Raw genomic sequence first — 25,669 nt, 5'->3', positions numbered from 1 at the left:
GTCTTGAGTGGCCTATCACTGAAAGTGAGGAGAAGGAACAATAAGGCTATGGGATTCAGGAAATAAGTAATAAGTTCTATTGGTTGTTAATAACCTTTAGTTTAGAAACCTTGTTGAATCCAGATCATTGTAAATTTATAGGCAGCTATAAGATGTATAAGTTCTGGGGATCTAATATGCAGCATAATAACTATAAATAATACTGTATTGTGTACTTGAAATTTACTGAGAGTAGATTTTAAGTGTTCTCACCACAAACACACACACATACAAACACACATACAGAGTAGCTATATGAGGTGACAAATGTGTTATTTAACTTTGTGGTAGTCATTTCACAATATATAGGTATATCAAATCATTGCATTGTACACTTTAGAATGTACAGTTTTTATTTGTTAATTATATCTCAGCAAAGCTAGGGAAAATAGAACAAATACAGAGAGAGCCCATACACTCTTTACCCAGTTTCACTCAGTGGCAACAACCTGCAAAACTATACTATAATAGCACATCTAGGGCACAGACACTGACACAGTAAAAATACAGAATATTGGCATTCCTATAGGGATCTCTCATGTTTCCATTTTACAGCCATGCCTACTTGTCATTTCAAAAATTTCATAGAAATGGGATGTAAGTTTTTTGCATTGGTTTTTATTTACTCAGTGTAATTCTCTAGAGATTCATCCAAGTTATTACAGGTCTTAATAATTTGTTTCTTTTTCTTTTTATTACTAAGTAGTATTCCATCGTACATATGCACCACAATTTATTTAACCATTCACCTGTTGCAGGATGTCTATGTGGTTTCCAGGTTTTGGCTATTATGAATGAAGCTCTGCAAATATTCATGTGCAGATTTTTGTGTGAACCTAACTTTTCACTTCTCTGTGATAAATGCCAAGGGGTGCAATTTCGGATCATTTGGTACTCGGATGTTTAGTTTTTAAAGAAACTGCCAAAATGTTTCCAGAGTGACTGTTCCATTTTACATTCCCACCAGCAATTTATGAATTATCTGACTCCTCTGCATCCTTGCCAGCATGTGGGTGGTGACACCATTTCGGTTTTTTTCTTTTCTTTGCTTTTCTTTTTTTTTTGCGGGCCTCTCACTGTTGTGGCCTCTCCCGCTACAGAGCACAGGCTCTGGATACGCAGGCTCAGCGGCCATGGCCCACAGGTCCAGCCGCTCCGTGGCATGTGGGATCCTCCCGGACCAGGGCACAAACCCACGTCCCCTGCATTGGCAGGCGGACTCTCAACCACTGCGCCACCAGGGAAGCCTGTGACACCATTTTTTGATCTAGTCATTCTAAAAGGTGTTGTAGTGATATCTCATTATGGTTTTAATTTATGTTTCCCTAATGGCTAATAATGTTGAATGTTTTTTTATATGCTTACTTGCCATCTGTGTAGCTTCTTTGTTTTATGTTTTCTTTTTGTTTTCTTGCAATTTTACTGAGATATAATTGACAGCACTGTATAAGTTTGGTATACAGCATAATGTTTTCACTTACATATATCATGACATGATTATCACAATAAGTTTAGTGAACATCCATCCTCATACAGATACAAAATTAAATAAATAGAAAAGAAATATTTTTCTTTGTAATGAGAACTCAGGATTTACTCAACACCTTTCATGTAAAACATCCAGCAGTGTTAATTATATTTTTATGTTGCACGTTATATCTTTAGTTCTTATTCATCTTATACCCGGAAGTTTGTAGCACCCTTTGAATGCCTTCATTCAATTCCCCCTCCCCCATCCCACCTCTGGTAACCACGAAAAGATTTATGCCTTTTGATTGTTTTCTAATTGAATTTTTTTTAACTAATGAGTTGTGAGAGTTCTTTATGTATCTAGATACTAGTCTGTTGTCAGTTATGTACTTTGTAAATATTTTCCCCCAGTAAGTAACCTGTCACTTCAAATGTTTAAAAGGGTCTTTCACAGAGCAAAAGTTTTTAATGGCTTTCCTTTTGAATCTGGACTGGTCTTAATGAATGGCTTGACCAGTAAAATGTGGTGGAAGTGAAATTTTGGGACTTAAGAAGGTAGACCATAAGAAGCCTTGAAACTTTAGGTTTCTTTTGGATGTGACAGTTACTCAGATTTACTTTGATTTTGGTAACTCTGATGGTTTTGAGGAATAATGGCCATACAGTTGGTAGCAGGTCACTAAGTCAGGATTTAGCTGATGTTTTTCTCATCATACTGCTGTTGTGACTTTTGAGGAGGAAGACCACAGGGGTAAAGTGCTATCCTCATCACATCATGTCAAGTGTACACTGCTGACTTCTATTTGCTAATATTTTGCAGAGGATTTTTGAGTCTACATTCATAAGGTTTATTGGTTTATAGCTTTCTTTTCTTGTAATGTTTTTAATAGTTTTAGTCTGTAGATTTTCCATATACAATGTGTTTATCTGGCTTTAATATTAGGGTAAACCTTGCCTCGGAAAAAGAAGTAGGAAATGTCTCCTGTGCCTATATTTTCTGGAAAAGATTAAGGAGAATTGGTACCATATCTTACTTAAATGTGTGGTGGAATTCACCAGTGAAACCACAAGTATTTTCTTTTATGGAAGTTTACTAATTAGTCAATATCTTTAAAAAAATTAGACCTATTCAGATTATTTCTCCTTGGTGAGTTTTAGTAGATTTTGTCCTTCTAGGAATTGGTCCATTTCATCTAAGTTATCAAATTTGTGGGCATAGAGTGGTTCATAGCATGCCTTATTACCCTTTTAATGTTCATGTTTTCACTAGCTATGACTGTCAGGAACTGAGCTGGGCTTGGAAGAACTGATCTGTCAAGGGTCAGAGTGCTCAGTTAAGACAACAAGCCAAAAAAGAAAGTAAAAGTCAAGCCTTTAGTGACTGACTGTGAGTTTAGGCAAGAGGTTATTGTATGATATCTCTTATATGTGGAATCTTAAAAAGGGGTACATATGAACTTATCTACAAAACAGAAATAGAGTTACAGATATAGAAAACAATTTTATGGTTACCAGGGGTAAAGGGGGGAGGGATAAATTGGAAGATTGTGATTGACATATATACACTACTATATATAAAATAGATAACTAATAAGGACCAACTGTATACAACAGGGAACTCTACTCAATACTCTGTAATGGCCTATAGGAGAAAGTAATCTTATAAAGAGTGGATATATGTGTATGTATAACTGATTCACTTTGCTGGACACCTGAAACTAACTCAAAATTGTAAACCAACTCTACTTCAATAATTTTTCTTTTTTTTTAAAGAGGTCAAACCCAAGAAAGCACCAACTCTTCCCCATCCCCCCTTCCAATTTTTCCCTTGGAATGGTGCTAGTTAAGGATCAGGTGGATCAATGCACATGTGGGAATTGCCTCGATGTCAATGGAGCACCTAAAAAAGTCTCCTGTAGTTTTATGGGCCAAGGGAACTGGGAGAGAGGGGCAGGGGGGAGGCTTAGAATGAAAAAAAGTACTGAATACTGAGTCAGAGTGAAGAAGGAAGAATGTCTTCAAGTCTAGTTCCCCATAATGGCAGCCGGGTGGGGGAGTGCATTTCAGTAGACACACCTGAGAAAGTCTTCACCTGAAAGCGTTTGAAAATGTGACCTTGGAATTGAAGCACTTGAGCTGGGACACAAATAAACATTAGAATACGACAGCCAGGGCAGTCTGAGTCCTTGACTACAATTCCCTTCTGAGACAGCAATTCCCTTCTGAGACTGCAATGCACTGGCAGTATACCATGTCTGTGTGGTAAGGACACCTTTCCACCATGAGACCTGCCAGCTAAGCCTTTGCATAAGTGCCTATGCTTGGGCCTAAAAGATTACACAGAGATTTTTGGTCATGGTTTTGAGGCCTTGATTACCCCCTTTTTTCATGTATGATATTGGTAATTTGTAATATCTCTCTTTTTTCTTGGTTAGATTGACTAAAGTTTTATCAATTTATTATTTTTTCCAAAGAACCAGTTTTCTGTTTTGTTTTGGCCCATAGAATTCCTACTTTTCAATTCCATTGATTTTTTCCTGAATTTTTATTATTGCTTTTCCTCTTCTTACTTTGGATTTAATTTGCTCTTCTAGTTTTCTAATATTAAAACTTATATTATTGACTTTTAGATCTTTCCCCTTTTCTATTACATGCATTAAATAATAGAAAATGGCCCTCTAAGCTCTTATTTCACTATATCTCACAAACATTGAAAATTATATATTCATTTTCATTTAGTTTCAAATTACTTATATTTTTTCTTGAAACTTTTATATTGGCCAATGTGTTACTTACAAGTGTATTATTTAATCTCTAATATTTTGGGATTTCCACCTAGCTTTCTGTAACTGACTTCTTGTTGAAAGGTGGATATGCTATATTAGATAATAGGAACTGAGGTAAAAAGACCTTTATTATAAATATCTTTTAATCCAGTAAGGAGTTGGTTTGTGTTTAATGTTTGCCATGGCTAGTCTCCAGAGGCTTACAATTCCTCTGGTGTTCTGTTTTGTTCTCTCTTGTTGCCTTTGGGCTGCTCTAAGAAATCCTCCTCAGATAGAGTCTGTCTTTCAGATATTTCAGTTGTAATATACTGATATACTAGAGTCCTATTGGTGTGTTGGTAAGTTGTAGGGGAGGAAAAGCATTCTGTAATTTAATGATTAAATCTTAGTCATTTAATGAACCCATATCCTGAGCTGTGAAATCCACAGATGTTTTGTTTGTTTTTTTTTTAGCTCACCATCTTCCCCTTAGTTGCAGCAGGAAAGATAGAGGAGAATCAATAGAGAATTCTATTGATTGAGATAGAGGATATTTTCCATATCCTGTGGTGCTCAGTGAGTATCCCAGCTTCCTCGATCCTCAATCCCCATTGCCCACTATTCTTAACCGAAGACCCATAGTCCCCATGTTTTATAACATGGCACAGTTCCGAGAATATGGTGGCTGGGGAAAAAAATGAAAACAAAACACACACAAACTGAACCCCAACAGGCTGAAAATGAATAAAAAACAAGACATGCACTCAGAAGGCGACAGCCATGACATAGGAAGTGTGACCAGTATCCCTACTACTAATATTGACATTGAAACTGACAACATTCATCAAGAAACAGATGGGGCTTTGATTTCTGTTGCCCAGAAGAGGAAGCTACATGGCAAGAGCCCTTCTAATAACACTCTGTATAGAGATGCAAAAAAAAAAAGTTGAAGAAATATACTTTCCCCAGGTGGGAAAAGGCTGTCATAAAATCTTCCACTGAGAGTAGGCCTTTGTAATAACCAACACTCAGGGCATATTTCAGAATGGTTACTTTTTTCCTCCCCTTGCTAAAATCAGGAGTGGATCTTTCTAGACTTTTGACCGTGAGAACCTGGTGGGTGTTTTTGAGATAAAGCCCATGAAAATGTGCCCTCCCCCCAAGATTGCAACCCCCAGGAGTTTCTCATGCTTAACCTAGTCTACAATGAGCCCCCAGCAACCCATCCAAATTACCTTTTAAGTGTTACTACCAGTTCCTGGCTTCCACAGCTTCTCTTCCAAATAAACAGAGCTCAGTGTGACTCTATTAGCCTGTGTCTCCAGAGTTTTGAGTGGTGCCTTAGAGTATTAAGTTATCTGATGACTCCAGCAAAATCTGTTGACTTTCATTGTCTCCAGCTTTTTCTTGTAAAAATGGGAGTGAAAACATCCAAACTCTTTACATGTTGGGGTGGAACCAGAAGTCCCTGTGCTCTTTTTATTAAGAAACATATAATATGATTTTCCTTTCCAATCTTATATAGCTTGTAAGAGTTGAGGAGAGTGGGCACCTAGCCTTCTTCAGAATTATTGTATTTTCTGTGTATTTTCACAGCAGCTAAGAAGGAATTCATCTTAATTTTAGGTATTTTTCTCTTTTTAACATTTTCTAAATTTATAAAGTTTATGTAATATTTAAAAACACCTATTAGCCAATTCCACCCTCCCCCAAATTCTACCATTTATATACATAAGGAGAATCATTCTATATGCATTTGTGTTCACAGACATAATCAAGATAATGGAGGCAGGGGCAGAATTTATTTGCAGCCTACTATAGACTGGCATAGGCTAACTTTTGTGTTTATAGTTATTAATTTAACTCTTACAACAGCCCTATCAGGTAGTCATTATTCCTAGAGTGCACATGATAGATCAAAGGTTTGGAATGAAAATCACATCCCCAAATTCATGCAGCAAAGAACTTTTAGAGTAAATGCTATACCAAGCTTATTTATCCTAGACCTAATGAAAATGTGAAACATATAGGGTTAATTTTTGCTTTATAATTTTGTCAAGAAATTGGCATATACCTGATCATTGATTATAGATGAGTCACCAGGGGAAAAGTGTTTGCTCTTCCTTTCTTCACCTTTTTGTACTCAATGTGCTTTTTACCACATTGTACATCGTATACATGTTACATCCTAATCAGCTCCTAAAATGCTTCCTGACCCCAATATTTATTTTCTTATTTGAAATGCACTAAGACAGAGTATAGACACAAGACTCTTAGTACAAGACTCTTGTGCTAAGACCGTAAATTCAGCTTTCTAAGAGCTCAACAAGTCAGCACCAAATATTCATGTAATTCTCCACAAGTATATTCATCCCCAGGAATACTGCATTCTGTACTTTGTGCAAAATCATCTGTTTCTTCTTGTGTTAGCTGCTAATCCCACAGCCTAGAAAACCATAATCCTACCTTCTCTAAATCCTATCTTGGAAGAGAAACCTTGTCTAGAGAAAAAGAGGAAACTTAATACAGCTTAAGGTAAACCAGTAATCCTTAACTTTGTCTACATAAAATCTGCCCCAGCTGTAACGCAGTGACAGGGTTCTAATGCAAAACACGTGTGTGCTTTATCATGACAAATCCAACATCCTGAGAAAACTAAGCATTTTGATTTTTTTTGTAATTTAGATGGTGATTTTTAAGATTCTTGAACAAAAAAAGAGTTGAAATAGCAATTAAATAGGGTTGATAAAACCTTTTTTATAGAAATATCATGTTACCAAAATACCTTGGAATCAGTTATATTCATCTGTTTATTCTATAGGAGATTTCACTCAGTAGGAAATGACCTTATCATCCCAGTAGGAAGTAATCTCCTTATCTCAAATTGAGAACTTAATTAGCAATCTTACCTTTAGGAATGTGAAACCTTTATATTCATTCTTTTCTAGTGTATTTTGGAGAATCAAGGGTTCCTGAGTTGTCAGATATACAGGAAAGTTCAGGAGCTCTCCATGATTTTCTTCATGGGGGATCCTGACTTTACATAATCAGTCAACCTGAAGGTTAAACTTAAGATTTCACAGCTTTTGTGAAGTTCTTTGGAATAAAAATAGTTTGATCACAATTATACTAATCTTGTACTTTTCTAAGTATTAAAACAAAAAGCAAAAATACCTAGACCAATCTAAATTTGGTTTCCAAATGGATAGTTCACTTTTTTCTAAGAAGTTAATTCTCTAAGATGCTATGCAATAGCTCAGTGGAAAATTTATCAGATAAAGATTTATTTTCAGTACTTGAGATATTGAGTAAAAGTCAGTTGATGTGGTTAAACTTTCTGTTTCTTTATTTCATTATTTATTTATAGGCTTTAGTTTCTAATTGTTGGGAAATGCAATTTTTACTATGTTTATAACTTACTGCCTCTTTCTCTTCCATATACACATTTGCTTTTCTAACTAAATATCAGAGTGTTTTGGGATATTTGTGAAATAATTTCTTCAAGGTAGAGGGCACTAAAAGTGGGGAGAATAATTGCAGTCCATTTTTCCAATAGCTCAGTGTTTCAGTAACCTGTTTAAAAGTAACCAGTGACAAAGCTTAATAAAATTTTTTGATAGTGCTTGATAATACTAAAATAATATGCTAGACTGTCCTTCAATTAGCTAACATACTTCTGTGTTTTAGAGATATCCATATATACCTGCTAATGGTAAAAATGTATGATATTAAAAGAATGCAATTCATAGTTTAAAACAAATTTGACTGTTAAAGCTATTCAGATATGGTGAGGACAAAATAAATAAAATTTTAATTTGCAAGTCTTAATGCAGTTAGTGTTGTAGATTGGTGAGGAGGTAATTTTTAATCAGGGAGAACTGAAAAAAGACAAATATAAAGCTTCTTATTTCTTAAAGAACAATATTCCTCTGGTACTTTGGCAAAGCTGGGATAATATTGCATGTTGTCAGATATATGTGCATATATCTATATGTTTTCATATATATATATATGTATGTATTCTTTAGTTAACTAGGGTAAGAGTTAATTTTTAGATAACCAAATCATTACAAAGCAATACTATAGTCATCATAAGAAGATATATAAAGGAATTATTCTATTTTGTGTCCATTATTTAGAGGTATATTCTATTGGTCTTCAGATCATATATTCTCAATATAAATTAACTTAAAATTTCGTTAATATGGAAGTTAAATGAAAGCTTGGAAGAGGAGTTTGGGTTGTGACTTCATGCCAAAATGAAAAGGCATTGACACCTTGTTATTCATAATTGCCGTTATTAAATACACATAACATTTGACATGGTATATTTAACTCATAGTAAAAGAATTTATAGATAAGGAAATGAAGGTGAAAAGAAGATAAGAGGTGATAGAGGATTATTTTGAACAAGATCTACATGCTGCCAAGGCCAACACTGCCATCCACATCCTGCTGTGTCTTATAGGACATATATATATATACGAAAACTAAAAATGATCAATATATAAACCTGATTTTTTTTAATTTGAGGGCCAGAAAGATTGGATCTCTGGCTTTATAACTTTGATCTGACTGTTCTCACATGAAATAGTACTTGTGAAAAATATGGGAATCTCTTCCCTCTTATAACTTCAAAATTAAAAAAACTGAGTTTGAATCCTTTTTTTCCACGAATAAATTGTATATCTAGTGTTACTATAATCATTCACTAGAAAAAACATCATAATTCTAAAATCTCCTGGTTTTCTGATTTGCAAATTTTGAAATTTTTAAATGATTGTAAAAATTACCCATAGAAACTTGTAGAAAAATATTTCCCTACATTTCTGGGGTGTAATCTAGGATGAGTGTTTTTCACTTTGCTTTATTTTTGGTTTTTCATATACTTTCAGCAACAGGAAATTTTTCTTATTGTCTTTCAATTGAGACAGTATTCCAAAGCACTAGATTACTATTCTATCACAGAATTATAATCCTATCAAGCTTCTAAAGGATGTTAGATTTCATGTCAATGTTCCCTCTTCATCACTCTCTTCCTTATGTTTTCTTTTTCCTCCCTCATATCTCTCTTCTTCCACACACTTCTCCATAAACTGTTTCTTATTGTGAAAAATGATAAAAACAATTCTTGCAAGTGTTATTTTATTTTTATTTGTTTATTTTTATTCTGAATTCTCTTATGTTAAATAGGAACATTTTCTCAATAGCACTCTTAAGTCACTTCTCATTTATCTTCCTCCTTAAGAACTGCATAGGCTTGTTTTAAATAGTTTAAACACCTGTAATAAACTACAGTTTGCTAGGAGTAGGGGTACTCTGGTTAATGCTCAAAATGTTGTGGCCAGAGGAAAAGCAAGCATTATTAAATATGAATGCAATCCTTACCAACGCGAATTGAATATTTTTTCTTTTTCAATAAAAAAGGTAGTCCAAAAAAAGTCTCATTCTATAAAGATTTATCGTTTCCAAATCACAGTGAAAGGAACTTAATTTACCAATTTTGTTTTCGCCTATGTGCCTTAAAGATACCTCACTAAATACTGGTATCTGACACAACAGAATGACATATGCAGAATGTAATATTGTAGTGACAGTACTGAGGTTGATTGTTACAGACATATTTAAACTCTGAGTATTAAATGGTTATATCCTAATTATTTATATAGAAATTGGTCCAATAACTAAAATAGGGAAAAACAGCTGAAAATTTATCTCATTCAATGTTCAGAGATAAAAGTGTTAACCATTCTTTCCATTATTTTCTGCAGATAAGTCCTTTATTTTTTTCATATTTAAATCTGATGGCAACTGAATTCTGGCATTTTTCCAAGCTACTGTATGAAGAGGATGCTGAAGGCCGCCACAACACAGCATACCACAACATAAGGACTGTTCCATTCACCAATTCTGACACACTTCCAAAATATACCCAACGGCCCAGTTTTATTTCTGTCCAGGAGGCTGAGTGCCAAGGATCGGATATAAGCACAGGTACATAGAAGCAGCAAGATTACAGTCAACAGACTCTGAAAATTGAAAATGGCAGACCTAGTGAGGCTGGCGAAGCCCCAGCCACATCTCCCTTCTGGGTCTGGGGCAGAAGAGGCGTGCAGGGGGGTAAGAGGCGTGCAGGTTCGGCTTGCCTTTCTCGCTCCTTCCGCGGTCTGCAAGTGTTATTTTAATATGGCTTCATCACTGAGTCCAGGGCATTCCTACTATGTGACTTAACTATAGACAGCTGTTCTGAATTAGAAAAAAACATTTTTTTTCAGTCCAGTTGAGTTAAGTCAAAGTTGTTAAAAAAAAATCAATCACAGATGTTTCAAATCCTGGCCATCATAAGTCTTTAGTACTTATTGTTTATACCATTCATTTGGAGCAAAGCATATGCTACCTTATATTTTAAATTATTTTTAGAATTCCCTTTCCCCTGTACTTCATTATAAGCTTCAGTGCCGACATGGTTCAAACTTCCTTGCAGACCTTGTATCTAACCCTGCACACAACATATGTTCCATATGTATTTTTTAAATCAAACTAATTCAAATCAACTAACATGTTTTGAGTGCCTTCTGTGGTTAACTCAAATAAGAAAAAAAAATAGGTTGTTTTTATCTCAGAATCATAAAACCAACTTTCAGGGGATTGTGGATGTTTTGGAAAGAAAAGGCTTGTCCTATAACTAATGCAAAGTTGCCTAAGAATAGTGGTACATGAAGGTGCAAAGTAGGACATAGAAGAACCTGGTTACTTTATTCAACTTGATAAAAAACATTAATGAAACATTACCTTTTGTGACTTTTCTCAGAGGGAGACATTCCAGTTGACTGACATTGAAAGTAGTACATGGTAGATGATCAATAAACATTGACTAGCAGAGATGGTTTGTGAACAGGCAAGGAAAATGAAACAACCAAAAAACTCAAGGTTAGGGAGAGCCTAAGCAAATTACCTGATTCAATTAGAACACATGGAGTATGAAGGTTAAAAGTGAAATTGGGCATGGTGGTAGTATTTATACCATGGAAATAGACAAATAATTCAAAGTAAATTAGAGCTCCCTTCCCCTCTCCTCTGCAGAGCTGGAGATAATCAGATTTCTGATTTTTCCCCACCAAAATTTAGCTTTTCTTTGTTAAAATTTCATAAAAATGGAATAGTAGAGTATGCATATTTTGATAAGGTAACTTAAAGACAGCTGAATACTTGAGATTTATTCTTATTTCCACATGTATCAGTGGTTTGTACCTTTTTATTGCTAATTAGATTTCCAGTATACAAATATACTATAGTGTAAGTCATTTTCCTATTAATACATACTTGGGCTGGTTCTAGTTTTGGGCTGTTATGAGTGAAGCTTTTTTATGAAAATTCTTGTACAAATATTTTTGTAAACATATTTTTCAATACTCCTGGACAAAGATATAGGTTTCCTGAATCATCTGGTAGATGTATGTTCAAGTTTATTAAAGAAAAAAACAAAGCAAGCAACAACAAAACATCCCTTAGCCAAAGTGGTCGCTCCATGTTATGTTTTGCCAAAAATGCATGGTAGTTAGTTGTCTTATATCACCTCCACAACGTTTACAGTTTTATTATGATATATCTTGAAAAGGGTATCTTTAAATTGACTTTCTTTGGTGATCTGTGAGCTTCATGAAATTTGATATCTAAAGCTCTCCCCAAATTTGGGAACTTCTCAGCCATTATTTCTTTAAATAAGTTCTCTGCTCCCTTCTCCCTTTTTTTCTCCTCTTCTCCTTCTGAAATTCCAATAATTTACAAATTGGTTCTTTTAATGTTATCTTATGGATCATGTAAGCTTTCCTCACTCTTTTTTCTTTGTCCACTTCAAGGAGAGTAATTGCAAGTTCCTGCCTTCAGTCTCACTGATTCTGTCTTCTGCTTGATCAAGTCGGCTATTGATGATCTCTATGGCAGTTTTCATTTCATTCATTGTATCTTCAGCTCCAGAATATCCATTTGAGTTTTTAAATGATTTCTATACTTCTGTTAAACTTATATTGACCATGTATAGTTTTTCTGTTCTCATTGAATTATCTTTCTGTGTGTGTGTCTCTGTGTGTGTGTGTTTGTGTGTGTGTGTCTGTGTGTGTGTGTGTTGTAGCACATTGAGTTTTCTTCAAATAGCTTTTTTGAATTGTTTATCTGGTAAAATGCACATCTCTAACTCTATGAGGTTAGTTATTGGTAAATTTTGATCTTTTGGTGTCAAATTTCCTTGAATTATTTCATGGTTTTGAAGTGTTGCATTGCTGATTATATTTGAAATATCAGCCACCTCCTCCAGTCTTTACTGACTGACCTCAGGAGAGAAATACTCCCTACAGCACTGGTAAGGAATCTGAGGCCTTCTCAGATCTTCTAGGCATACACCTGCCCTTGTGTCATGTAGCTCATTATTCGATATTCTGGATTGGGGTGAGAAAAATGAGCCCCTTTGGCAGCATCCTGTATAGATGGGGAAGCCAACCCACTCACACATTTTCTCTTTGTCCTGAGGAAGAATTCACAGGATGAGGAAGATCTCTCTTGACCTTAAGCTGTGTCCTCTTGGAGGAGGTGTGATGCATGTAAAGTTAAATGGTTCCTCTTACTATCTCCAAAGCATCCAAACTCATTCTTTCTTTTCCTCAAATGGTCTGCTGGAACTTTTCCTCTAGAAACCTGGACTTCTACAAAGGCTTTCATCTGTGGACAATTGACTGTGTCACTGTTTTCCAGGGGCTCCTGTGCTGTGGCCAAGAGAAGCTGGAGCTGGTTCATGAGCCACTGCAGGGTCCACATCTAGGACCAAAGTCTGGCTGCCAGCTTCCCAATGCATGGGTGGCCCAGATTCCTCCCAGGCCCCTTGGTGTATGATGTTGTACCACAGCTTCCTCAAAAACACTTTTTTCTATGGATGGATGTCAAATTTTTGTTGTGAGGGACCTATGCGTTTTATCTTAATTGTCAAATTTTTGGCATAAAATTATCCACAGTATCATTGTTTTATTCTCTCAATGTCTGTCAGATCTGAGGTGATGTCTTTTATCCCTAACTTTTCAGTCTCTTTGTAGTTAATATTGTATTAATTAAATATGTGTTAACCTTTAATTAATATAGACTTTCATCTACTGTTCTCATTCTTTTTACAATACTAGATTCTATTATACTAACACACATTATAAACAAGAAAAGAAAACACAATCCTTTTTGTTTCAAACAATCCTATGTAGTTTAAATAAATAAGAAAGAAACAATGCTTACTAAACATTCACCATCTTTGATCCTCCTCATTTCCAGCCTGAAGAACTTCCTTCAGAATTTCCTATAGTGCTGATCCAATGGAAATGAATTCTCCATTGCATTTTATATAACAATTAATCTATTCCATTTTCAGTGTCAATGGATATATTTGTTTGGCTGAAACTATGGTTTGATAATAAACCCCTTCCAAGACTTTAATGATGTTTTCCAATGCTTTCTGAACTATATATTTTTGATAAAGTCAGCATTCATTCAAAAATTATTCCCCCTATGTGGAACTATCTCATCCTTATATGGCTTATTTCAAGATTTTCCTTTTAGCTTTGTTTTCACCAGCTTGATTATGACATATCCAGGAGCAGACTTATTTGCTTTTATCTGCTTGGGTAATTTTGTCTTTAGCTGAAGACTGCTCATAGGACTAGCACAGGGGGCAGAGACTCAAAGAGTTTATACAAAGAATTTGGTGTTATCCTTTCTGGGTACTTCCTTTCTGGGATTCTCTTCTCTCTTTTCTGCAACATTGGTTGCCCTGAACTTTTGGGACTGAAGTTTCATGGCCAGAGTAGCTTTGATTGCAGGTTACCCTCAGGCTAAAAGACATAGGAACTGAAACTTCACCCTTCCTATTCCCTTTTTCTATGTGTCAACTCCCTTATTGATCAGCTCCTTTTTGTTCACACTTCACAGAATTTAGGTGGTTGCCTATTCCCTGCCAGATTTTACGGTTGTTATCTGGTAAAGGGACAGTTCTGATAGAAACTAGTCAGCTCTACCGAAAGCAGGACTCCAAAGGTATGAATTTTTAATAAATAAATAAACCATCAACATCTTTAGGTTTGGTGAGTAAAATTCAAGCTAGCTGACTCATTTTTTACTGCTGCTGGGCTCACCAAACTGGAAATAGAACCAATTTTGTACTCAATATAAAAGAAAAAATAATATGAAGAAAGTATCTAGTGATTTCCTTGGAGAGGTTTTACTTTTCATAAAGGCAATTTGGGGGTAATCCTAGACAATAGTATCATTTTATTTACTGGCAGAATTTTACCACTTTTTCCTTCTAAACGTCCATAAGACTTACAATATCTCTCATTTTTCAAATGAGATACTAAGGCCAAGAGAAGACTGATTTCACTATAAAAATATAATTATGGATTAGTTTATAAAAATCTCAATCCAGTTGATTTTCAAATCAATTCAACAAATATTTACTGAGCATATTTGTTAGGCACAGTATATAAAGTTAAATTTTTAATGGTTTCTTTCCTTGAGAGATTAACATTTTAGTAAATGAAGGCTGTCAGACATATACAGAAATATTTTTATTTTACCAAGTGTGTGATATGAGAGTTATAAACACAGAATGCTATAGAAACACATAGCTGGGAAACCAAACCCAAAGTTGTCATGAAAGGAATGAGGTGTGTGTCATTCATTTGTGTCTTACTCTAGCCAAAGATAAAAGAACTGATTCTTAAAGGATCATTATAAATTAGTCAGCTGAAGAACTGGAGCTCTTACTTCATTCAGGTCATTGTTCCATTGTTTCAGAGAGCTCTTTCTTGACCACAGCAAACTTGCACCACCCTTCCTGGTACTTCTTCTTCTCTCTCTACCTTGTTTTATTTTACTTTTTCCCAAATTACTTGCTATCTTCTAGCATGTTATATATTTCCCTCCTTTTTTGCCCCTCACTCCCAACTAGTATGTAAGTTGCCTAAGCATAGAGTTTTTTGTCTATTTTATTCACTGCTCTATCTAGACTGTTAGAACACTTTCTGAGACATAGCAGTTTCTCCAATATTTGCCATATAAATGCATTTGATAAATGTTGTAAATGATAAATTAGCAGGCAATAAGACTTGAATATTTTTCAAAAGCTATACAATGTAGCACCAAAATGCTGTACCAAGAGGTTTGGAATTTGTTTTGTATAATGGAAAATAATCAGAAAGAGAAAAATAACATGTTTATATGAATCACTGTGATCAATGTGGAGATAATTGACCCAAGGGGCAAAAATGGAGTCATTACATTGATTGACTGACAAAACCTTCAAATTCACAAGATAAATAATTATGAAATCTATCTTCAACAGAGAATCTAGAGTTTTGTGAAATAGTAAGGAAAATCCTAAGAGCTAATCCTTGAAGATTCACATTTTGGAAATGATGCAAATTCTGCCTTAAGTAAATTCTGCCTTTTTAGTCAAGAAACAATGGTCTGATGTCTAAATTATATAATACTCACAAAAATATAACTGAAATGAAAGGTGTGTGGGCTTGAGATGGCAGAGACCATTATATTAGGATAGTAAAAAGCATTCTAAGCACAGGTGTGAAATAAAATGACCTGCTTGGTGAACCCAATTTGTTATGTATAAAGAAATGATATATGTGGGAAAAACTACAGAAGAAAGAAGATAATTAAGCAAGCACCCACTTATTCACCTCTTTATTTAACAAATATGTATTAACCATAAATGAGTTATTGTGCTGTGCTCCTGGGATACAATATGAGTAAATATTTGGACACAGACTCTCCCTAAAGGAGGTTTATGTTCTAGACATTATTTGAATATCAATTCAAACACACATTTGCAAACTACAATCAGTGTGTCAATGGACTAATAGTATAACAGGGAAACAAAACCTAACATGGATTATCAGGAAACAAGTCTCTGAGGAAGTTAAATTTCAGCTGCAGTAGAAAAGATTAAGAGAAATTAAGAGAGTAGAGGGAATGGAGGCAGGGTGTTTGATTGCAGAAGACAAAGTATTTGCAAAAGTTCTATGTTTGGAGGAAGAATGAAATATTTAAGGAACCGGAGGTTGATAGGTAATTAATGCCTAGGGATTGAGGAGGAAAGTAGAAACATATGACATGAAGTAGCATGTAAGGGTCAGACTATGCAAAGGACTTAAATTCCATATAATAAAAATGATTTGGGCTTCATCCTAAAATGAGTAGGAAGTATGGACACTCTAGATGCTAAAGTAAGGAGTTAAATACCATCCTGATCATCACAATGACCCACTGAAGGATTAAAAGCTGAGTTATCTAGCTTTCAAAAACAATTCTGGCCTCACTTTATTCATTTAATAGTTATTATGTATCTATTATGTGTCAGGCACAGAGCTAGAGACAAGATCTGCCTTATGCACAAAGCAGATGAGGTTCTTCCTCTCTTAAAATTCACACTCTCTTGGGAGAGATGAATTTGAAGGGAACAAGCTGAATCCTGTGTGTCCTTATCTTATAACCTATATCATTGTTGTTACATATTCCAAAGAAACAGGATACACTAAAGTACATCAAAAAGCAATATGGTCTTAATTCTCTCTTGAGGAGATATCTGTGGGGTAGGGAGCAAGTGTGACACTCAAAAATGGTGTCATGCAACACAAACTGCATAAAAAACGTCTCTAAAAATCTTCCTGTATAATATTCATTCAAATTTGAGCTTTAATTTAAGGCAAAAACAGTTGTATAGAAATATAAAGAACATTAGATAATGGAGACCAACATAAAAAAATAAGATGTTTTAGTGAAATTTTATGTACCACATAACATAATATGTACATACATAAAAGAAAGATTACAGCAAATAAAAAGGGAAATAAAACCACAATTATTGTAGAAGACTCTACAGGACAACAGAAGACATATACATATACCAGTATATAAAAGATGTGTGTATATACCACATAGAAACTTATGCAATTTATATATTTGTCTCCCTAGAATTTTTATATTTACATGGGACCATAGATATAATACACAAACTTATAAAATATATGTTTGAAGATTTTTTTGATAACTTTTCTAAACTATGGTGGTAGCTAAACTTATACATTAGGTTACAGTGGAGAGTATCAACTGAGCTATATATGGTGATAAGAGTTTATTAATTCTTCTTGAAACTTTTATAAAATATAATAATCTTGTTATAAAACAACTTAAATTTCCAAAAAGTATAAATCTATGGACCAATGATTCAGTAAAAGTATAAATTCAAATAAATAAAACCCATTGAAATCAATCAACTAATGAATAAGCATGCAAACAAAAACTCTTGGTTAAAAATTGGCCAATTAAGGAGAGAAGCTTCAAGATGGTTGAAGAGTAAGAGGTGGAGATCACCTTCCTCCCCACAAATACATCAGAAATACATCTACATGTGGAACAACTCCTACAGAACACCTACTGAATGCTGGCAGAAGACCTCAGATCTCCCAGAAGGGAAGAAACTCCACAAATACCTGGGTAGGGCAAAAAAAAAAAAAAGAAAAAAATAGAGACAAAAGAATAGGGATGGGACCTGCACCAGTGGAAGGGAGCTGTGAAGGAGGAAAGGTTTCCACACACTAAGAAACCCCTTCTCGGGCGGAGACTGCAGGTGTCAGAGGGGGGAAGCTTTGGAGCCACAGAGAAAAGCACAGCAACAGGGATGCAGAGGGCAAAGCAGAGAGATTCCCGCATGGAGGATCGGTGCCGACCAGCACTCACCAACCCAATAGGCTTGTCTGCTCACCCGCTGGGGCGGGTAGAGGCTAAGAGCTGAGGCTCTGGCTCTAGAGTTCAGACCGCAGGGAGAGGACTGGGTTTGGCTATGTGAGCACAGCCTGAAGGGGGCTAGTGCACCACAGCTAGTGGGGAGTGTGTCCGGGAACAGGTCTGGAACTGCCGAAGAGGCAAGAGACTATTCCTTGTCTCTTTGTTCCATGATGTGCAAGGAGAAGGGATTAAGAGCACTGTTTAAATGATCTCAAAGGATGAGCGCGAGCCATGGCTATCTGCTTGGACTCCAGAGACGGACGTGAGATGTTAAGGGTGCTGCTGCAGCCACCAAGAAGCCTGGGTGCAAGCACAGATCACTATCCACACTTCCTCTCCTAGGAGCCTGTGCAGCCAGCCACTGCCAGGGTCCTGTGATCGAGGGACCACTTCCCCGGGAGAACACACGGCACGCCTCAGGCTGGTGCAATGTCACACCAGCATCTGACGCCACAGGCTCACCGCCCATTCCAAACCTCTCCTTCCCACCAGCCTGAGTGAGCCAGAGTCCCCCTAATCAGCTGCTGCTTTAACCCTGTTCTGTCTGAGCAAGAAACAGATGCCCTCAGGCGACCTACATGCAGAGGCGGGGCCAAAACCAAAGCTGAACTCCAGGAGCTGTGCAAACAAAGAAGAGAAAAGGAAATCTCTCCCAGCAGCCTCAGAAACAGCGAATTAAATCTCCACAATCAATTTGATGTACCCTGCATCTGTGGAATACCTAAATAGACAATGAATCATCCCCAAATGAGACAGTGGACTTCGGTAGCAACAACACATATATATTTTTCCTTCTTCTCTTTTTGTGAGTGTGTATGTGTATGCTTCTGTGAGTGATTGTCTATATAGCTTTGCTTTTACCATATGTCCTAGGCATTCTCTCTGCCAGTTATTTTGGTTTTTTTCCTTAGTATAGTTTTTAGCGTTTCTTATCATTGGTGGATTTGGGTTTTTTTGTTTTTTGGGTTTTTTTTGGTTTGGTTTCTCTCTTCTTTCTTTCTTTTTTTTTTATTATGTAAGCATATTTTTAAATTTTTAATAATTATTTTTTATTTTTATAACTTTTCTATTTTATTTTTTTCTTTCTTTTTTCTTTCTTTCTTTCTTTCTTTCTTTCTTTCTTTCTTTCTTTCTTTCTTTCTTTCTTTCTTTCTTTTTTCTGCCATTTATTCTGAGCCATATGGATGAGAGGGTCTCGATGCTGCAGCCAGATGTCAGGCCTGTGCCTCTGAGATGGGAAAGCCGAGTTTGGGACATTGGTCCACAGGAGAATTCCCAGCTCCACATAATATTAAATGGTGAAAATCTCCCAGAGGTCTCCATCTCAACATGAAGTCCCACCTCTACTCAATGACCAGCAAGCTACAACGCTGGACACCCTTTGCCAAACAACTAGCAAGACAGGAACACAACCACAACCATCAGTAGAGAGGCTGCATAAAATCACAATAAGGTCACAGACACCCCAAACACAACACCGGACACGGACTAAACCACCAGAAAGACAAGATCCAACTTCATCAACCAGAACACAGGCACTAGTCCCCTCCACCAGGAAGCCTACATAATACACTGAACCAATCTTAGCCACTGAGGGCAGACAACAAAAACAACAGGAACTAAGAACATGCAGCCTGTGAAAAGGAGACCCCAAATACAGTAGGTGAAGGAAAATGAGAAGACAGAGAAACACACAGCAGATGAAGGAGCAAGGAAAAACCCAGCAGACCAAACAAATGCAGAGGAAATAGGCAGTTTACCTGAAAAAGAATTCAGAGTAATGATAGTAAAGATGATGCAAAATCGTGGAAATAGAATGGAGAAAATACAAGAAACCTTTAACAAGGAGCTAGAAGAACTAAAGAGCAAACAAACAATGATGAACAACACAATAAAGGAAATTAAAAACACACTAGAAGGAGTCAACAGCAGAATAACTGAGGCAGAAAAACGGATAAGTTACCTGGAAGATAAAAGAGTGGAAATAACTACTGCAGAGCAGAATAAAGAGAAAAGAATGAAAAGAATTGAGGATAGTCTAAGATATCTCTGGGACAAAATTAAATGCACCAACATTCGAATTATAGGGGTCCTAGAGAAGAAGAGAAAAATAAAGGGACTGAGAAAATATTTGAAGAGATTATAGTTGAAAACTTCCTTAATATGAGAAAGGAAATAGTTAATCAAGTCCAGGAAGTGCAGAGAGTCCTATACAGGATGAATCCAAGGAGAAACATGCCAAGACACATATTGATCAAACTATCAAAAACTGAATACAAAGAAAATATATTAAAGGCAGCAAGGGAAAAACGACAAAAAACATACAAGGGAATCCACATGAGGATAACAGCTGAATAAGGATAACAGCTGAACTATCAGCAGAAATTCTGCAAGCCAGAAGGGAGTTGCTGGACATATTTAAAGTGATGAAAGAGAATAAACTACAACCAAGATTACTCTACCCAACAAGGACCTCATTCAGATTTGACAGAGAAATTAACATCTTTATAGACAAGCAAAAGCTAAGAGAATTCAGCACCAAAAAAACAGCTTTACAACAAATGCTAAAGGAACTTCCCTAGGCAGGAAACACAAGAGAAGAAAAGACCTACAATAACAAACCCCAAACAATTAAGAATATGGTAATATGAACATACATATTGATCATTACATTAAATGTAAATGGATTAAATCCTCCACCCAAAAGACAGAGACAGGCTGAATGGATACAAAAATAAAACCCGTATATATTCTGTCTACAAGAGACCCACTTCAGACCTACAGAGACATACAGACTAAAAGTGAGGGGAAGGAAAAAGATATTCCATGCAAATTGAAATCAAAAGAAAGCTGGAGTAGCAATTCTTGTGTCAGACAAAATAGACTTTAAAACAAAGACTATTACAAGAGACAAAAAAGAACACTACATAATGATCAAGGGATCAATCTAAGAAGAAGATATAACAATTGAAAATACTTATGCACCCAACATAGGAGCACCTCAGTGCATAAGGCAAATGTAAAAAGCCATAAAAGGGGGATTTGACAGTAACACAAACATAGTATTGGACTTTAACAACCTCATTTTCACCAATGGACAGATCATCCAAAGGAAAACAAATAAGAAAACACAAGCTTAAATGATAGGTTAAACAAGAGGAACTTAATTGATATTTACAGGAAATTCCATCCAAAAACAAAAGAATACATTTTCTTCTCAAGTGCTCATAGTAGAGTCTCCAGGGTAGATCATACCCTGGATCAGAAATCAAGCCTTGATAAATTTAAAGAAATTGAAATCGTATCAAGTATCTTTTCTCACCACAACACTATGAGACTGGATATTAATTACAGGAAAAAATCTGTTAAAAATACAAACACATGGAGGCTAAACAATACACTACTTAATAACCAAGAGATCACTAAAGAAATAAAAACATACCTAGAAATAAATGACTTCGAAAACATGACAACACAAAACATATGGGATGCAGCAAAAGCAGTTCTAAGGGGGAAGTATATAGTAATACAATCCTACTTTAAGAAACAAGAAACAACTCAAATAAACAACCTAAACTTACAACTAAAGTAATTAGAGAAAGAAGAATAAAAAACCCCAAAGTTAGCAGAAGGAAAGAAATCATAAAGTTCAGATCAGAAATAAATGAAAAAACAATGAAGGAAACAATAGGAAAGATCAATAAAGCTAAAAGCTGGTTCTTTGAGAAGATAAACAATATTGATAAACCATTGTTCAGACTCATCAAGAAAAAAAGTGAGAACACTCAAATCAATAGAATTAGAATTGAAAAAGGAGAAGCAACAACTGACACTGTAGAAATACAAAGGATCATGAGAGATTGCTACAAGCAACTCTATGCCAATAAAATGGACAACCTGGAAGAAATGGACAAATTCTTACAAAAGCACAACCTTTGGAGACTCAACCAGGAAGAAATGGAAAATATAAACAGAGTGATCACAAGCAGTGAAATTGAAACTGTGATTAAAAATCTTCCAACAAACAAAAGCCCAAGACCAGATGGCTTCACAGGTAAATTCTATCAAACATTTAGAGAAGAGCTAACACCTATTCTTCTCAAACTCTTCCAAAATACAGCAGAGAGAGGAACACTCCCAAACTAATTCTACAAGTCCACCATCCCCCTGATACCACAACCAGACAAAGATGTCATAAAGAAAGAAAACTGCAGGTCAATATCACTGATTAACATAGATGCCAAATTCCTTAACAAAATACTGGTAAGCAGAATCCAACAGCACATTAAAAGAATCATACACCATGATCAAGTGGGGTTTATACCAGGAAGGCAAGGATTCTTCAATATATGCAAATCAATCAACATGATACACCATATTAACAAACTGAAGAATAAAACAATATGATCACCTCAATAGATGCAGAAAAAGCTTTCAAGAAAATTCAACACCAATTTATGATAAAAACCGTCCAGAAAGTAGGCATAGTGGGAACTTACCTCAACATAATAAAAGCCATATATGACAAACCCATAGCCAACATCATCCTCCATGGTGAAAAATTGGAACCATCTCTACTAAGATCAAGAACAAGTCAAGACTGCCCATTCTTACCACTACTATTAAACATTGTTTTGGAAGTTTTACCAGTAGCAATCAGGGAAGAAAAAGAAATAAAAGGAAAGCAAATCGGAAAAGAAGTAAAGCTGTCACTGTTTGCAGATGACATGATACTCTACACAGAGAATCCTAAAGATGCTACCAGAAAACTACCAGAGCTAATCAATGAATTTGGTAAAGTAGCACCATACAAAATTAATGCACAGAAATCTCTTGCATTCCTATACACTAATGATGAAATATCTGAAAGAGAAATTAAGGAAACACTCCCATTTACCATTGCTATAAAAAGATTAAAATACTTAGGAATAAACCTACCCAAGGAGACAAAAGCCTGTATTCAGAAAACAATGACACTGATGAAAGAAATTAAAGTTGATACAAACAGATGGAGAGATATACCATGTACTTGGATTGGAAGAATCAATATTGTGAGTATGAATACCAAAGCAATCTATAGATTAAATGCAATCCTTATCAAACTACCACTGGCATTTTTCATAGAACTAGAACAAAAAATTTCACAATTTGTATGGAAACACAAAAGACCCTGAATAGCCAAAGCAATTTTGAGAAAAAATAACACAGAGCTGGAGGAATCAGCCTCCCTGACTTCAGACTATACTACAAAGCTATAGTGATCAAGACAGTACAATACTGGCACAAAAACAGAAATAGAGATCCATGGAACAGGATAGGAAGCCCAGAGATAAACCCAAGCAAATATGGTCACCTTATCTTTGATAAAGGAGGCAAGAATATACAATGGAGAAAAGACAGCCTCTTCAATAAGTGGGGCTGGGAAAACTGGACAGCTACATTTAAAAGAATGAAATTAGAACACTCCCTAACATGATAAACAAAAATAAACTCAAAATCGATTAGAGACCAAAATATAAGGCCAAACACTTTCAAACTCTTAGAGAAAAACATAGGCAGAACACTCTATGACATAAATCACAGCAAGATCCTTTTTGACCCACCTCCTAGAGAAATGGAAATAAACAAGTAGGATCTAATGAAACTTAAAAGCTTTTGCACAGCAGTGGAAACCATGAACAAGACAAAAAGACAAGCCTCGGGAGAAAATATTTGCAAACGAAGCAAGTGACAACAGATTAATCTCTAAACTTTACAAGCAGTTCATGCAGCTCAATATCAAGAAAACAAACACCCCAATCCAAAAATGGGCAGAAGACCTAAATAGACATTTCTCCAAAGATGATATACAAATTGCCAACAAACACATGAAAGGATGCTCAACATCACTAATCATTAGAGAAATACAAATCAAAACTACAATTAGGTATCATCTCACACTGGTCAGAATGACCATCATCACAAACTCTACAAATAATAAATGCTGGAGAGGGTGTGGAGAAAAGGGAACCCTCTTGCACTGTTGGAGGGAATGTAAATTGATACAGCCACTATGGAGAACAGTATGGAGGTTCCATAAAAAACTAAAAATAGAACTACCATAGGACCTAGCAATCCCACTACTGGGCATATATCCTGAGAAAACCATAAATCAAAATGAGTCATGTACCACAATGTTCATTTCATCACTATTTACAATAGCCAGGACATGGAAGCAACTTAAGTGTCCATCAACAGAGGAATGGATAAAGAAGATGTGGTACATGTATACAATGGAATATTACTCAGCCATAAAAAGAAACAAAATTGAATTTTTTGTAGTGAGGTGGATGGATCTAGAGTCTATCATACAGAGTGAGGTTAGTCAGAAAGAGTAAAACAAATACCATATGCTAACACATATATATAGAATCTAGAAAAAAAAAAAGGTTCTGAGCCACCTAAGGGCAGGACAGGAATAAAGGTGCAGATGTAGAGAATGAGCTTGAGGACATGGTGAGTGGGAAAGGTAAACTGGAACGAAGTGAGAGAGTGGCTTTGACATATATACACTACCAAATGTGAAATAGATAGCTCATGGGAAGCAGCCACATAGCACAGGGAGATGAGCTTGGTGCTTTGTGACCACCTAGAGTGGTGGTATAGGGATGGTGGGAGGAAGACGTAAGTGGGAGGGGATATGGGGATATATGTATACATATAGCTGTTTCACTTTGTTGTACAGCAGTTACTAACAGCAATGTAAAGCAATTATACTCCAATAAAGATGTTAATAAAAAGACAAAGAAAGAAATCGTGTAGTACCTTCACCAGAGGAGTAAATGCTTATATCTAGGAGCTATGTGGTTCATTGGATTTCTTCTTTATTCCCCCTTTTACTTTCAGTTAAAATAGTCACTAGGAAACTATGGCAACTCCCAAAATACAGCATCACTGAATACTTTGGATCTTTAGGGATGAAGATATGGTTAACTTCATTTAAGAAAAATCCCTGAGGTAATGGCCCAGGGTAAGAAGAACATACACTAAGATCTGTAATTATCAATTTTTTTGGCTCCATTATCAGCTCCAGAATTAAGAACTGTAGTTGCTATATTTTAGTGTATTGAATTATTTTTCTCATTTTTTTATACTTTTCTCAAAGAGTATGATTGTGCTTACAGTTACAATTTAGTTTCCATGTGAGGGTATCACCTGAACTATATGGTAATAATGAGATTTCATATTTCTCCCTGTTTTGTTCCATAATAGGTAAAGATAGAAACTCCTTAGATATGTATCAGTGTAAGAGTGGTTAAGTACATTTTGATACATACATATGTTGAAAAACAATCAGTAAATAAAAGCAACATATCTGTTTCATTTGTAATGATATGGAAGGATCACCAAGACATACTGGTAAATTGTAATAACAAGATATAGATTATTGTGTATAATGTTACCCTTATGGTTGTGTGTGTGTTGTGTGTGTGTGCACACGTTCCCATTAAAACCTTAATTTTATCATCATATTAATGGGCAAAAGGGAGAAATAAGATTTCAAAATATGTGAAAAATGTATT

At 35.6% G+C, this 25,669-nt stretch overlaps 1 pseudogene; it reads right to left on the bottom strand.

The window, feature by feature from the left end:
• Positions 1 to 9,954: 9,954 nt before the first annotated feature.
• Positions 9,955 to 22,660, bottom strand: LOC137231147 (protein kish-A pseudogene; annotated as a pseudogene).
• Positions 22,661 to 25,669: the final 3,009 nt, after the last annotated feature.

Source organism: Pseudorca crassidens, chromosome 9 (genome assembly GCF_039906515.1).
Source record: "Pseudorca crassidens isolate mPseCra1 chromosome 9, mPseCra1.hap1, whole genome shotgun sequence".
Classification (NCBI taxonomy): domain Eukaryota; kingdom Metazoa; phylum Chordata; class Mammalia; order Artiodactyla; family Delphinidae; genus Pseudorca; species Pseudorca crassidens.
The sequence above is the reverse complement of the archived record's forward strand: the minus strand, read 5'-3'. Positions and strand labels throughout refer to the sequence as shown.